The sequence below is a fragment of the Vidua chalybeata genome, chromosome 7 (assembly GCF_026979565.1).
Source record: "Vidua chalybeata isolate OUT-0048 chromosome 7, bVidCha1 merged haplotype, whole genome shotgun sequence".
In the NCBI taxonomy this organism is placed as follows: domain Eukaryota; kingdom Metazoa; phylum Chordata; class Aves; order Passeriformes; family Viduidae; genus Vidua; species Vidua chalybeata.
In genome coordinates, this window is record NC_071536.1 from 35331466 (window position 1) to 35345984 (window position 14519).

Sequence of the window (14519 nt, forward strand, 5' to 3'; positions counted from 1 at the left end):
CCTGTTAACAAACTGGAGAGATATTGGCAAAGAGGTTCAAAAGTTAGTAGGGGCGACAGACAGAAGAACAGACAGTGCAATTTCTTCATTTCCATAAGTGCTCATGCCAAAAAAAATCAGATGTGATTAATAATTAAAAAACAAACAAACAAAAACCCTCATTATTTTGAGAATCAAGAATAAGCCTGACTGGAAAGTTCAGAAAGCCCTGGACATATAAAAACAAAAGGTTCTAGGGCAAATCCTGACTTTGAAGGTTTTTTTAAGCCCTTGCACATGAGTTGGATGGCTCCCATCCCACAGGGAGGGACCCTCAGCCAGGAGCACCCAGGCCACAGGGTGGGAATGGCCACCTGAGAGCCCTGGGCCAATTTCCCAGAGACACCCCCAAGCTCTGAAGATCTAAAGATCCCCTGAACAATCCTATCCAGGGACAAGAATTATAACCATGAAGGGCAAAAACGGAGGGAAATGGGATCCTTCTTCAGGCCCCTGGCAGACACGGAGAGGACAATGGGGAAATAAGAGCTAGCACAAAAGTTTCCTCGAGTACGTCTTCGGCCACTGTGGTTTCAGATGAGAATTTCCAGAGGCAGGAACTAAAAGAATATTGTGATTTTTCTTTGGGGGATTAATCACTTAGCTGCTTGTTACCTTTTGTTAGAGGCATGACACCCCATAACCTTGCTGCACAAGGCGCCAGATGTCCATTTAAATGACAGTTTTGAACGAAAAATGTTTGTTTTCCCATCTGAGTCCACAAGTCATTTTCTTTCTGCTAAAACCCCCATGAATTTTAAGGCAAGCAGACACCAAAATGTGCTACAAATTATACAGACGGGTGCTGAGTTTTCTGGGTGAAAATAAATAAATAAATAAAGGCAGTCCTTCCTCCTGCTTGCATTTGCTGGGGACACATATCCCCTTACAAATAAAAAAAGTATTAAGAACATGTTATGAAAAATAACAAAGAATAGCAGAGAAATCTAAAAGTGAGTGGCACTTCAGATGGAGTTTAGCAAATTAAGTCATTGACCTGAAGAGGAGATTAATACCAAACAAGGTGCCCCTTCTTCTGAAGTAATGAATATTCTTCAAACAGCAAGGGAGCACTGACTGCTGTTTGATGCTGATGACATTGAAAATTTAGGAGAACAGAAATTCCATCATTTTTCATTTGTATGCAAATGCGCCTGTTCCAGAAATTAACCCCTGAACCCCATGTCAGTTTTCATCTGGAGGAATTCTCTTCGCTCGCATCACACAGCGCAGCCTTGCTGCTATCCTGGGGTCACTGGGGCTTCCCCACACACAACAACACAAAACCCTAAAACAAAACGACCAAAAAAAAAAGAAAAAAAAGAAAAAGAAAAAGCCCCAAAAAACAAAAAAAGGGAAGAAAGTAGGGTGGGGAAATTGGCCAAATCATGCCAGGCTTTGTCTCCCCCCATTAATGGGGTATAAAGGAGCAATAGAAGCCAAGCCTGTTGTAAAATGCACATCTCTAATGCCTGGCTCTGGGTCCTGGCATCATTGTCATGCAAAAGGCAGCTCTACCTCTTTAGGCAGAGCAGCACCCACTAATCACTTCCACTGGTGTTAAGGTGAACCTTGGGCCAATATACAACCCGTATTACTCTTCCTTTCAGCTCCGGCTTCCACTGTTAAAAAGTTCCTTTGTCACTTAGCACCTTAGACAAATGCGACTATCTGCATCTGAAGGGGAAAGAGATGATGGAGGTTTTTTAATTGATGTGGATTTAATTATGCTAATTTAGACAGCTGTAAAGCCTTTTCAGTAGAGCTGCATAATGGGACCAGCAAATACAGGTGTCCTTCACTGCAGGCGCTTAATGTTTAACCTCAGTCGTTTTGTAAGGAAGGGAAAATGCAAAGTAATGGTTAACCAGCAGAAAGGTCTATTTCTTGAGGACCTAAAGAGGACTCTTCACTTTGATTCTCCCTGCAATCCCATTGAGGGCCGCAGAAATCCACACACGCTGAGCAGAGCACAAATACTTTTCATTGCAGTGATGAAGATGAGGCTGAGGCAGAAACAAGAGGGTTCCGGTCTGCCACAGACTTCAGCATCCTGCACATCCTGTCCTTTGCTTAATTTAGGCCATCTCAGAGTAACTGCTTAATTTAAGACAGCCTTTCTTGTCCTCTTTTTTAATCTTTTGTATCTGACCACCTACAGCACCAGCAACGATTAAAAGCAAGGTATTTTCTTCGGGTGTTTTCTTGATGTCTTATCCAAACCCCTCTGAAGCTGCTATGCCTCTACCTTTCCCAATATTCTTTATCCTACACCCTGCATCCTTTCTCTAGGCTGGGCCTAACACCTCCAGAGACCATTTGGAGATTCAGTTCCCAGGTCTGGCTGGGAGTTTGGGCAGTTTGGCTCCCCAGGGTGGTCATGCACCATGGAACATCAGTGCTGCTCCCAGGGAAGAGCGTAAATACTTGGCCAAAGGTGAGGAAGGGACCACTGAGCTTTTTTAACATAGAATGAATCACAGCCAAGATGTGCCTGTGGGTGTTGGATCCAGAGGATTTCTAAAGTCCCTTCCAACCCAAACCAACCAAGGTCTTATGATTCTGTGATTCTTTGACTGTCAGAGGCAGCCTCAGTGATCAGGTATCATAGGTATCATGTGTCCCCTTGAGGCTCTCCTGTTCAGTAGCAGTGTCTTATTTGTATGACCACTACTTTTTCTGTCTTTTTTTTTTTTTTTTTAATAGAAATTGTTATTTATTAAGCACTTATTAGAGTAGGAAATAAACCTTTGGCATACAAGTTCTGGTAGACTTCACTGAAGCAATTTCAGGTGTTACTGGCTGATTTACACACGTCACTCACTGCTGGTGCAGCAAGCACAGTCTGCTCAGGAAGGTGGACTTTGGGCTGTGCTTTCCCCCCAGAACATCTCTTTTTCAAAGCAGGGCTGCCAGACTGGTGAGTATGCTGGAAATATGTACTACACCATCAGATGGAGGAGATTTGGGTAAAGCAGGAGAGAGAAGATTAAATCCAGGTATACAAAACTATCCACTGCTACATCTTCTTTAGGTCTCCTGAGGCAAAAGAGGTAGCAGAAGTGCTCTCCCACCACATGATGCAGAGCATAGTCCCACTGGGAGCTGCTCTGCCTGTCTCCATCATGGTGGCACCGGGACATTGCACTCTCTCTAATTATTCCTAAAGTGCAGTAGAAATGGGCTTTTATCCCATTTTACACTGTGCTTATACAATTTACCCAAGGTCACTGAGAGCAGAGACAGAATATCAGATTTTTATCTTTTTTTCCATTGTTTGATGCCCCATTGCAACCCCCTCTTTCCCCACCTTTTCCCTCCCTGTCTGCATTTCACCTTCTTAGCTCGAGGCACTGGCTATGGCAATCCTCTCCATTTTGGCAAGAGTTCCTGTTCTGGGAAATGCTAATGATGGGCACCAAGGGGTTAGCAAACTCCTGTACTTAACCAAATTTCCCAGCTTTCAAGTCTGCAAATTCTGCTGCCTGGATACAAATAATTCTCCCCAAACACTAAGTCCCCTCATTCCCTCAGCTCCTCCTCAGGAACACCAAGTGCAGAATGCTCCACAGCTTTTATATTCACATGCATACGTTATATAAGCTTTAGCTTGACGAGCTCGACGGTGACAGCATCAGTCATCCTTCACTTCACCTCCTCCTGTGCTCCAAAGCTGGATACAGCACCTGTGGGCTCACACACACAGCTGAAGGGCCAAACACCAGCTAATCTGGGAGATATCCTTCCCAACAACCACACCTGGCTTCCTGGCCCACTTCCCCCTAAGCCTCCTCGGTTGTTCTGGCAGCTGGGACACCGACAACGTGCTCGGGGTTGGGCTGAGTTTTCCTCTTGGCTGCTCTGAGCCCTTTGGTGCCATTTTCCTTCACTCACCCTTGGTTATGGTGAATGCTCTCTATTACATTTTTAAATAACTTGATATCCACACAAAAGGATTTGGGATAGGTTTTATTCCAAGTGTTATCCATTCTTACGTTTGCCCAAATGTAAGAATTGGTCCTAGAGCCAACCAAATCCTGGTGCTTAGCCCAGCAGCAGATCGAATTTCTTCTGCATACCCAGGATGAAAATGCACAGGCTCTCTACCAGGGACAGCCAAGATACAACATACCAATGTGAGCACGCTGTTCTGTATTTTAACAGATTTTAGGAATTTGTGGGAATTGTCTTTAACACTTGGGAAGAAAAGATCTGAAGAAATGCTCTAACAAAAAAATATACAAATGGGTGCTTTGATAACTATAAAGTTGCTTTCTTGGATCGAGAGCCCACATTAGGAACCAAATAAAATATTTAAAGGCAAAAATCCTGCAAAGTTTCCTCCTGCAAAAGGGAAAATATGGTCTATGCTATACCAGACCTTCCTTTTGCAAAATCTGTTTAGGAGTTGCCATGAAACAAGCAGGATTCAAAAAAGAGTTTGACAATTTCTGTTAAAGCTGCATTTATACGTATTTCTAGGAATGGTTGGTTTGATTTTTCTTTAAAACCAAGAATCAGGTTGCATTTCAGACTACATATAAATATAATTTTGCTCTCACATAATGCTTTTGTATCTGGTGTAATTCCATTTACTGCAGCGGTGTTACCGTTCAGTTACCCTAATGGGAACAAAACCAGAATTACACTGATAAAAAAAGCTGCTCACAGAAAAAAAAAAAAAACCACAGAAAAAAAGAACACAGGAATAAATACTTCCTCTGGCTCATTTAATATATTTATTTGTCCAAATTGTAGCAAAGATATTTATTTCAACAAATACTGTTTGATCAGCAAGAATAAACACTAATATGTCTTAAACTCCAACATGCAGTTTTTACAATTCATCAAACAACACCTAAGATTGTTTAGCTGGTCAACGAAAAGAAACAACAAAAGGTTCCAGGTCATATAATTATACCCTTCTGTTTCCCAACTTTCTTAGAAATCTCTGCCTAAAAATAATCCCAGCATCCGGATGCCTTGCAGAATTGGCTTATTTTAAAACATATAAAAACTCTTATTGCAGCCTTAGCCATTTTAAGGTCTGGATTCTGACACAGAGTAACAGTGCTTAGCACTGCTATATACCGCTTTCCATCTCCAAAGCACTTTACAAACATTAGCTAATTAATCCTCACAACACCCCTGTGAGGTATGTAGGTAAGTATTGTCATCCAATTAGGTAAGTATTAAGCACTGTTATCCCACCAGATAAGTATTAAGGTCTCCCATTTTACTGGGGATCCTGAGGACAACAGGTTAAGTTGCTTACCAAAGGTCACAGGGGGAGCTGGTAGAACAAAACTTGGGATGCTTTGGTTTCTTGGGGGCTATTCAGGCATCCAGGCAGCATCCGGGGCTGCTTCCTCCACAAAGGCATCCCTCGCCATCCACATGGAAATTAGGGTTTTCTATACCCCTCCAAGAGACAGAGTGATGGCAACAGCACAGTGGAAAAAGATGTGCTTGAGGAACACAGCTTTTCCCTTTTCGGGGTGGGCAAGGATGACATTGCCCAGAAAAGCTGTCAGGAAGTTTTTAAGAATAAAGGTCTTGGATCAGGGCATCTTCCTGTGGGCACACATGGACACGCATCCAAAAGTATCACCAGGCCTTGCCAATCAAAAGCTCCTTCTTCCCCTCTCAATTTGCCTTTCTTTCCCACTATTCTAATAAGATGGACTCATATTAAAGCCTCACATCCATGCCACAAAGATATAAACCTTTCCATTGTGGTTTGCATCTTCTGAACATAAAAAAAAGTCCAGTTTGAAGCCCCAGCTCAGAGGCTTCCAGGTTTGTAAGGGAGGCTTGAATCCCCAAATACACTTGGTGGGACAAATCCCTTTTCAGAGGATCTAGAGAACAGGACCAGCCCAGCACGCTTTGGGTTTAATCAAGTCTCAACAGATGTCAAGCTGGTGAAATAACATCATCTGTCCCCCAGAGACAATGCCAGCGTTCACATCTGCTTCCAATTTCACTTCACTGCTGGAGAAAAAGTGAAAGCTCCTACTGTAACTCCACTTGGAGCTGCAGCTGAAAGTTAAAAGAGTCCTGAACAAAAGTCTAAATTGGACTTGGTGGTCGTGGAGGTCTTTTCCAACCTAAATGATTCTGTGATTCTCTCCTTGACTTGGAGTCTGATGCATTTTGTGAAGTCATTGAACTCTAGACCAATGTGAGAAGGCCCCAAAACAGGAAAACCCACCCTGAGTGAGCCTGCAGAAGGTGCAGTCCTAGGCAGGGCACATTTCAGGGTCTGCCCAAGGACCCATCACTTGTGATGGATAGTCAGGACTGTCCTCTGCCTAGCAATTTGGCATGTGACTCATGGCAATGTCATCCAGCTTTTCTCCTGGATGCAAGGGACCAACATAGAGATGCTTCAGCTCAAGCTGGAGCTGAGGAAAATCCCAATTGTTAAAAAAAAAAGAAAAAAAAAAAAAAAGAAAAAAAAAAGACCTTGACTAGATTTCAACTGTGCTGATTTATGTTTTCAAGTGGAAGGTGGTTTTAGCTGAAGTAAACGACACAGTTTTTAGAACATTCAAAATTCATGGCAGTTTGATCCCACAGGACGTCAAACAAACACAAATGATTTGCCAGGAATCCCTACAAATTGAAATAACCAAACCACACACGGTTCCAGCAATAGTCTTGAACCAACTCTAAGGCAGGGAAAAGTAAGGATTAAAATGGAGAATCTTTATTTTATTAATCTACACAAAAACATCTCCTGTGCAATGCACATCCAGATCAACTGCACACAAAGAGCACAACTACATAACATCTTGAAACTCAAAACTCCTCCAACCCACAAACCAATAGGAAATAGACAAATGAAAAGAAGAGTCACGAAAACATAAGGTACATTTAGATACTCCTGCACTCTGTGGAGTGGTTTCACTTTTACATAGGGCTGAAATAGAAGAGGAATTAATCTGAGAAAGCTAACATAAAATGCAGGTAACAGACATAATATCATGTGTGGTACAGTCATGAGAAAGAAAACAGACAACCAAAACTGTGACAAGAATGTGCTTAGTTATATTCTTTCAGGCTTGGGTCTGCCAGCATTTTCTATTTTTTTTTTTTTTTTCCTGTGTACTGGTCACCAGTGTCTGCCAAAAGACTTTTCATGGCTTTCTGCAATTCCATTTCCCCCCAAACGGAGGAAATGATGTTTCTCCACAACCACACGACCCAGCTGTAGGTTTTACACCACGATTTGTAGCTGTAAACTAACACAGTGACACGCCACCCCCTGCCTAAACAACCAAGACCAAACCAGTTACAAAATTTCAGTGTGGGTTATGCAAAATGAAAGGATTAAAAAATGAAAAGAGCATTCACTTCATGTTGCTCCTTTAAAACATTATCACATAGCTCCTTTTTTTTTTCCCTAACCTGACCTTTTTTTTTCCCAATGGTTTATCTATAACTTAATATAACTAATTCTTTTGAAATAATGTTCACAGTTAGCATAATTGGTGTTATATAGTTCTAATGTACATTACAGAATATTCTGTCACTAGACACTAAATTGAAATTTTAAAGAAAATGATAGAAATAGCTGTAAGGGAAAAAGTACCCTTTTAAATCTAATTTGCTATGCACCGCAGTAGGGTAATGGATGCAATGAAAGTTCCTTTATTGAGTTCCCATGTCCAAAAGGTATTTAGGTAGCAAAGGATGTTAAGCAGACCCCCTGTGCTCCTCCTTTAAGTAAAGATAGCAGGAAATAAGGTATATAGGTTTGTGTCCTCCTGATTTTTATTTCCTCAGGAGTACAACTTATGCAAAGGGCACCTTAGGCTACTTGGAGGATCACAAAGGGTGCCCTCGACCCCCTCGCTGTCTGCATGAATAGAAGCATCTAAAGGATGGCTGAAGCCATACAGCGAGTTAAATCCTTCAGGTGGGTCTTTTCAAATTCCAATAGTGAGGAGTTACTGGAGAATTGGTAAGGATTTCACTAGGCCCCAGCAGGTTTGAGATCAAAAGCCCTGGTTAAATAAAAGCCTGTTGGGAAATCTTAAAACCTCTTTGTAATGTAACTTTAAAAAGTTAATACAAAGAGCCCTTAGACTGAAGCCTGTAACAGCATGAACAAAGAGTATATCAAAACTGATTCCATTAAGGGAAGGCAGACAAATAAATTCATTTAATTTAAAGAGAAATCAGATATATTACTCTGCTAAAAACTAAAAAGCATATCAGGAAATAAAAGCCAAACAGATTTTGCAATACACATACACATAGAGCTGTGAATAATAGCGATATATATATATATATATAAAATCTATTTATAAATATCTCTCAGAACAGAGAACAGAACATTATATACACACATATATGTTTAAGTATCAATTTATCCAATCTGTGTGTGTGTGTGTGTGTGTGTATAATTCTAATATATACATATTTTTATCATTTATGAGGCCTCACGCTGGGCTCTCAAATCTGCAGTTAGCTATATCTATATAAGTATCCAGAAAAACGCAGCCGAAAGAGCCCCTACATTCAAACTGACACAAGATATTTTTCAACCCAATTAATTAAAAAAGATGGGTGCTCATCAGTCAGTTGGCACGGGATTTTTCTCCATCATGTTGCCAAAGTGTCACAGTGTTAGTTGCACAGCATGTTGGAAACAGAAAATCTGGGACTAGGATTTCGATATCATTTATTAGCTGACCTCTTTCCGAGCAGCTCTTACACTTTTTACTCGTTGGGGGTCCTGCACCCGAGGCAGGAGGGCAAGGAAGGGAAGGTGAAGTATCACATGGAACCGTTTTTGTTGGGAAAGCCCTGTTAGATCATCCTCTCGGCGAGATGCTCGGAGATCTCGTGTTGGACACCCACACTGGGGATCGGGCAGCATTTGCTCAAAGCAAGCTGTGTCCTGAGCATCCTCTGAGCAGGGGAAGGCTGTGTCCCTGGGGGACACGGCTGGGGGTCCCTCACTTCACCCAGGGTGGGGTCACTTGGGTGCTCTGGACCCAAGGGAGGAAGGGTCCTCTTGTCCCACAGCTCACTGTCCCCGCAACAAACATTCACTGAGAATTTTGCTCCCTCTACCCTCCAAGAAAGGAAAGGAAGGGATGAATTTTGCTGGTCTGTGAGGCTTTTTATTATTGTTATCACAGGGGAGATGTGGCCATCTCCTTAGCTTGGAAGCACATTTCACTGTTTGAGAAATAATTTCTCTCACGACTCCATAGGCTGTGCACTGGAGGAGGGAGATGCATGCGTGGTACAGCTGAGGGTGAATGCTTGCAAAAATTCATGTTCTATGGGATTTAAAAAAAAAAAAAAAACTTTTCTCCTTATAACTGAATTCTGACATTTTAGTTCATCAGTGCTCATTGAGGTTGTATATAGTGAAGGAATGGGACCCACCCTCATTCTCTAAACCCATGAAACACTGCCCCTACAGCAGAAACAAATCATTCTGTCCCTCTACACTTTAATAACATTTTTTCTGGAGATAAGAAATCAGCAACATGTTTCACATATGGTGCCTTTCATCCCAGTGAGCAGCAATGGTTTCACAACCTACATGAGTGGCAGTTATTTATTTTATTTTATTTATTTTATTTTATTTTATTTTATTTTATTTTATTTTATTTTATTTTATTTTATTTTATTCTATTTTGTTAGAACCCTTAAAATGCACATCAAATCAAAGCCTCTTATCTATAGGTATGGTTATCATTTAGCAATGCCATTCCTGGTGGTTTTGGGTGAATTCCACCAAATGAGTGCAGGGACCACTGTTTATCAATAGACCATTGCTCTGTGCACCAAATCACTGTGGTGGCTGCCAAAGAAATGCCCTTTGCAATAGAAACCACAGAAAAAATGGCAAAATGAAGGATTTCAGATGCAGATAGGACCACAAGAAAAACTCAGGTGAAAGATATTGGTATTTGGGAACCTCGGTCTCAGTGCTGTGACTCACATTCTTGCCCTAGCAACAAGTATCTAATAATCACAGGAGATAAATGTCACTTTTGACCCTTTGTTGGAGAGAAAATCTCTCTGAAAACACCGTATCTAATAATATCAAAGGTTGTGGTGGCTTCTGCATGGCTGGCAATTTTTAGACCGGTAGAGGATGAAGTTTTCTGGTTCAAACAGGAATTAATTGAGGGAAGTCATATGGCTTGTGTTATACACGTGACACCAGATGATCCAAATAGTCCTTTCTTGGCCTTATAATCTACAAATAACCTTGTGGAGGTACTGCTCTCCTGTGGATTAGTGGCAAAGCAATGCTCCTCTTGCTTGGATGAGTTTTCTGATCTAAATACCACCCAGACCTGCGTGGCCTACAGGATTTGACTGGATCACGGTCTCAGACGGAGCCATTGCCAATTAATGCCAGACATGAGATAAACCAGGGTAGGACACGCTCCACTTCAGGTGCTGTGTGATCCTGGAGTGTCATTAGCAGCCACGTAGCAAGCCAGCTCTGAAGCAGAACAATTTTGCTATAAAGACACTTATAAATATTGTTTTACCCTTGCTATCTTTGCATTACCTCGCACCATAAGGCCCAGGCTGTCAGTCACCGTGGGGATCTTTGGCTCTGAACTAATCAGCTTCATCTGCAAGAGCAGGTATCATTGTGGCCAGTTTATAATCCATAAAAATAATAAGATTCCAGAATGATTTGTGTAACAGGACAACCAATTCCTATATGGAAAACAGAGCATATGGGGTCTTGCCTATCTCACTTGGATTAGGAGGCAGAGGAAATACCTGGCTGAGCAGTGCTCAGGAATTATCAGGTGGATGATATTACAGGGACAAGCTGGGTCTTTATTTATTTGCTTTACATGGATGCCTCCGAGTTCAGGTTGCTGGAGTTACATAATGCTAAGCTTCCTCCTGACCATTCCACAGCCCTGACTGCTCCCACTGATCCATCAGTGCAGTTTTGCTGGGAAATCTGTGCCAGGGAAAGCCAGGCTGCACCCCTCAAACCCGAGGTGAGCTCAAACTCAGCCACCACCCCGAAGTCAATCAGAAGTATGTCTTAAATGTAGCTATCCTTATTCCTGTCCCTATCACACCAGGCCTTGTTTTACCCCCAAGGATAATTTTTGATGTAGAAGGAAATGTGAAATTTATTAAGCCAAGAACCACTTCCTTTAGCATCTACAAAAAATTCTTCTGAGGTTTCTCTTTCAAGCACCAGTCTTATTTAGGCCTGCAGGCTGAGACAGTAGCAAAAGGTGGGAAAACTTACAGTCATTACATTGATTAATCAGCTGCTGAAATTTGGCTTTCCAGCGTGACACCTCCATTCTCTGAATGTGTGGCCCTACTGCAATGCAATCAATTTGTCTGTGCAGGCTCCAAAACCCCAGAGCCACACAATGCAAAAAGGCAATCTTCTGCCCTCTTTGACCACAATAAGCAACATTACTGAAATCACCACTCCTGTACAAGTGTAGCATGACCCCATATTTGTAGGCAGCAGAGTACGACTTCATTAAAATCCACGCTCTGTGTTAGGGAGTGGGAGCAAGGCAAGCCAGCAGCAGAGCAGCATATGTCTGAAACTGATAGTAAAATGGGTGATGCCTTAAACCCCACCTCTATACCGTTATTTACATACATATCTTTCATCTGACATAGGCTTCCCCTCCAGCACCTTGAATATATCAGTCCTAAGGAAGAGACTTTAAGTTCAAAGAGTGCCATCCCCAAACCAAAGTAGGGGGTTATCAAGTGAGGTGCGCCAAGCAGTAAGACAAAACATATGCATTTTTAATAGATAGCCTCTCCTCCCCCTGAGGAAGCCAAGAAAAGAGACTCTGTGAAGCTTCAGCTGAAAACAAGTTCAGTGGATTTATACTCAGGCTGCTATTCACAGAAAAACAAAATTCATAACTCTTTTTTTTTTTTTGCTAGATGTTTTCCAAGCATTCTTCAAAGCATGCCAGCCCCACTCTAGGTCCTGTTGACCAGGTGAATTCACCTCCACACAGAATTCAAAAAGAAGAGAGTGACAAAAGATTATGAAAATGAAATAAAAAATAAAGAGACCATGAAAGAGAAACAAAAACCTCAACAGGTCTGTATGGAATTTCAGCAGCACTTTATTTATTAATGCATATGAAGCTACCAGTGTATTCCAGCTCCCAAAGACAGATCTGCAAGGAATAGGCCACATGCTGATTGACAGCAGCCATAATTCCATACAATGAGACTGTATTAAATTGTTTGATGTGATATGATACTCATCACTTGTAACTGATCAAACACACTGCTGCATCAAACAGTATTACAATACAATCAGGCTGGATATGGTTCCTGCCAAGGCTGTTCATCACATTGCACACTCCTGCATTAAACATATCTATTAATAGCATTGACAAACTACTCCTATCCAAGTTTTTTTTTTTTTTTTTTTTTTTCCCCAAGAATTGCAGGACGTGGAATGTGCAAAGAAATCCACAGATAATGCTTTACAGTTTGAGGCAGCACTTCCGTTGGCTGAATGCTCCAACATGAAAGGCTTTCCCAATTTGGGAATTCTGTAAGGTAATGCTAAAAGTTGCAAAATTGTGCCCCAAAACCAAAGACTTCAGATTCCTGCTTCCCTTTTTCTTACTTTTATTTTTTTTTTTATCTGATTTTTTTTTTCTCTCCTATATGCAAACAAATTGAAAGATTGACTCATTTTTGACAAAGATTTTACTTTTGCTCTTCCAGTCCCCAGGAGAGCTGCTATCTTGAAGGAGAGAGTTGTGTTTGACCCTTCTAGAGGAGGGAGACATAAATAAAACCAGCAAATTCCTTGTCACCACTGCTCCTGCTGCAAGACAGCGAGGGTGACACTCTGCAGCCCACAGGGGACAGGACTGGCTGCGACAGGACAAGTGTAGGGGCTCTCTCAGATGCAGATTCTTAAATGAGCCTGGGTCTCTAGAGGGCAGAGGTCAGCCGTCCTCAAACCTGTGTGAATGCTAGATTAAGTTTATTAATCTCCCCGCTTTCACTTAAAAACCAAATTACAGGATGGTTAAATGTTAATGCCCAGGAGCTTGTGAGACGATCAATGCCCTCAGTTACCTCTGCTAAGGGGGAGCACAAGGTGTCCAGACCCCAAAGGATGTAAGAACTTAGAGTGATGACCATAGAACACATTCTCCTTGTGAATCACCACGTGTTTTCATGCCTGGTGCATGTTTTGTTTGCAGTCCTGACACAACACAGGCACCTCATACACGGAAGCAAGGCCCAGGGACTGATGGCTTCCCACCTGGATAAATTGGATACCCAGCCTCAACCACAGCTCTTTATAAAGGATTTATACCTGTGCTGGGGCATGATTCCAAATGCCCATCTCCCTGCACCGACCCAGAGTGCCCAGGAACAGCACGAAACCAAGCATGCAGTGAACGTGGTATTCAGCAACCTTCGGAGCAGCCTCTCTCAGGGCATCTCATGAAACTACTCCAGTGTGTAAAAACCAAGTGATAAACAAATATGAGGAGTCCACAGAATTCCTCATGGACAGGTATGCACACCATAATCGGACAATCCTCCCCCTTGATTGCTATCTCAGCTTGGGAAACCCAGGATCACATAGCCATGGAAAATAGGAAGTAATATGTAGGAATGCATGCCTGGCTGTGTGGAGCTGGCACCAGGTTTTGTTTTTTTTCAAGCTGGGATTGTATACATTTTACATTTATGAATATTTTTGCAAACTTCAGTGACAGAAGGTGCCTTTTGTCCTGTTTCTTACTCCTGTAATGTCACTGTGAGCAGATTAAGCTCATGGCACAGTGGCAAATTATCTCTGCTGATGGAGCCAGCTCCAAAAAGATTACTTAAGAGAGGTGTGTAGGGCATTTCTTTTTCCTAATTAAAAATATTAAAGTCTTTCAAGATAATAAACCACCTCAGAATGTTATGTTAAAGGCTAGGAAATATAGAGGAAAGGGCTGGAAAGGCTCTTCCACTCTGATGGATAGTTTTTAGCACTCAGAGCCCAGTGCAGTGTGTAGAGCTAAAGAAACGGTAACTTTCTATCTGGGTGTAGCTAAGTAATTCAAGATGCTGCAAGTTAAGTGTAACAGTAGAAAGGAAGAAGTTCAAAAACAAAGTCCCAGGCATTTCAGTGCAGTGTACAGTATGCTAAATTGTGGTATTACAGAAATTGCTGAGAATTTGGCCACAAAACATTTCAAACTGCACCAGCGTTCTGCCAGGGCTGCCTTCCAGCAAGCCCAGACATTTTTTTCCTTTCACCTGTGTTTTTTTTTTTTTTTCCCCTCCTGTTTGTTAACACAAATCAAACACTGTAGCAGAGAATTACAGCCCTTGTCCTGAATGTACCTCTCCCTTTATTAAATCAGCATGACTGAAAAGTCACCACGCACCAGGCAAAGACAACTGCAAATCTGTGCTTACCCTCCCCGTACCACCTGAGTGCCGCTATTATTCCTCAT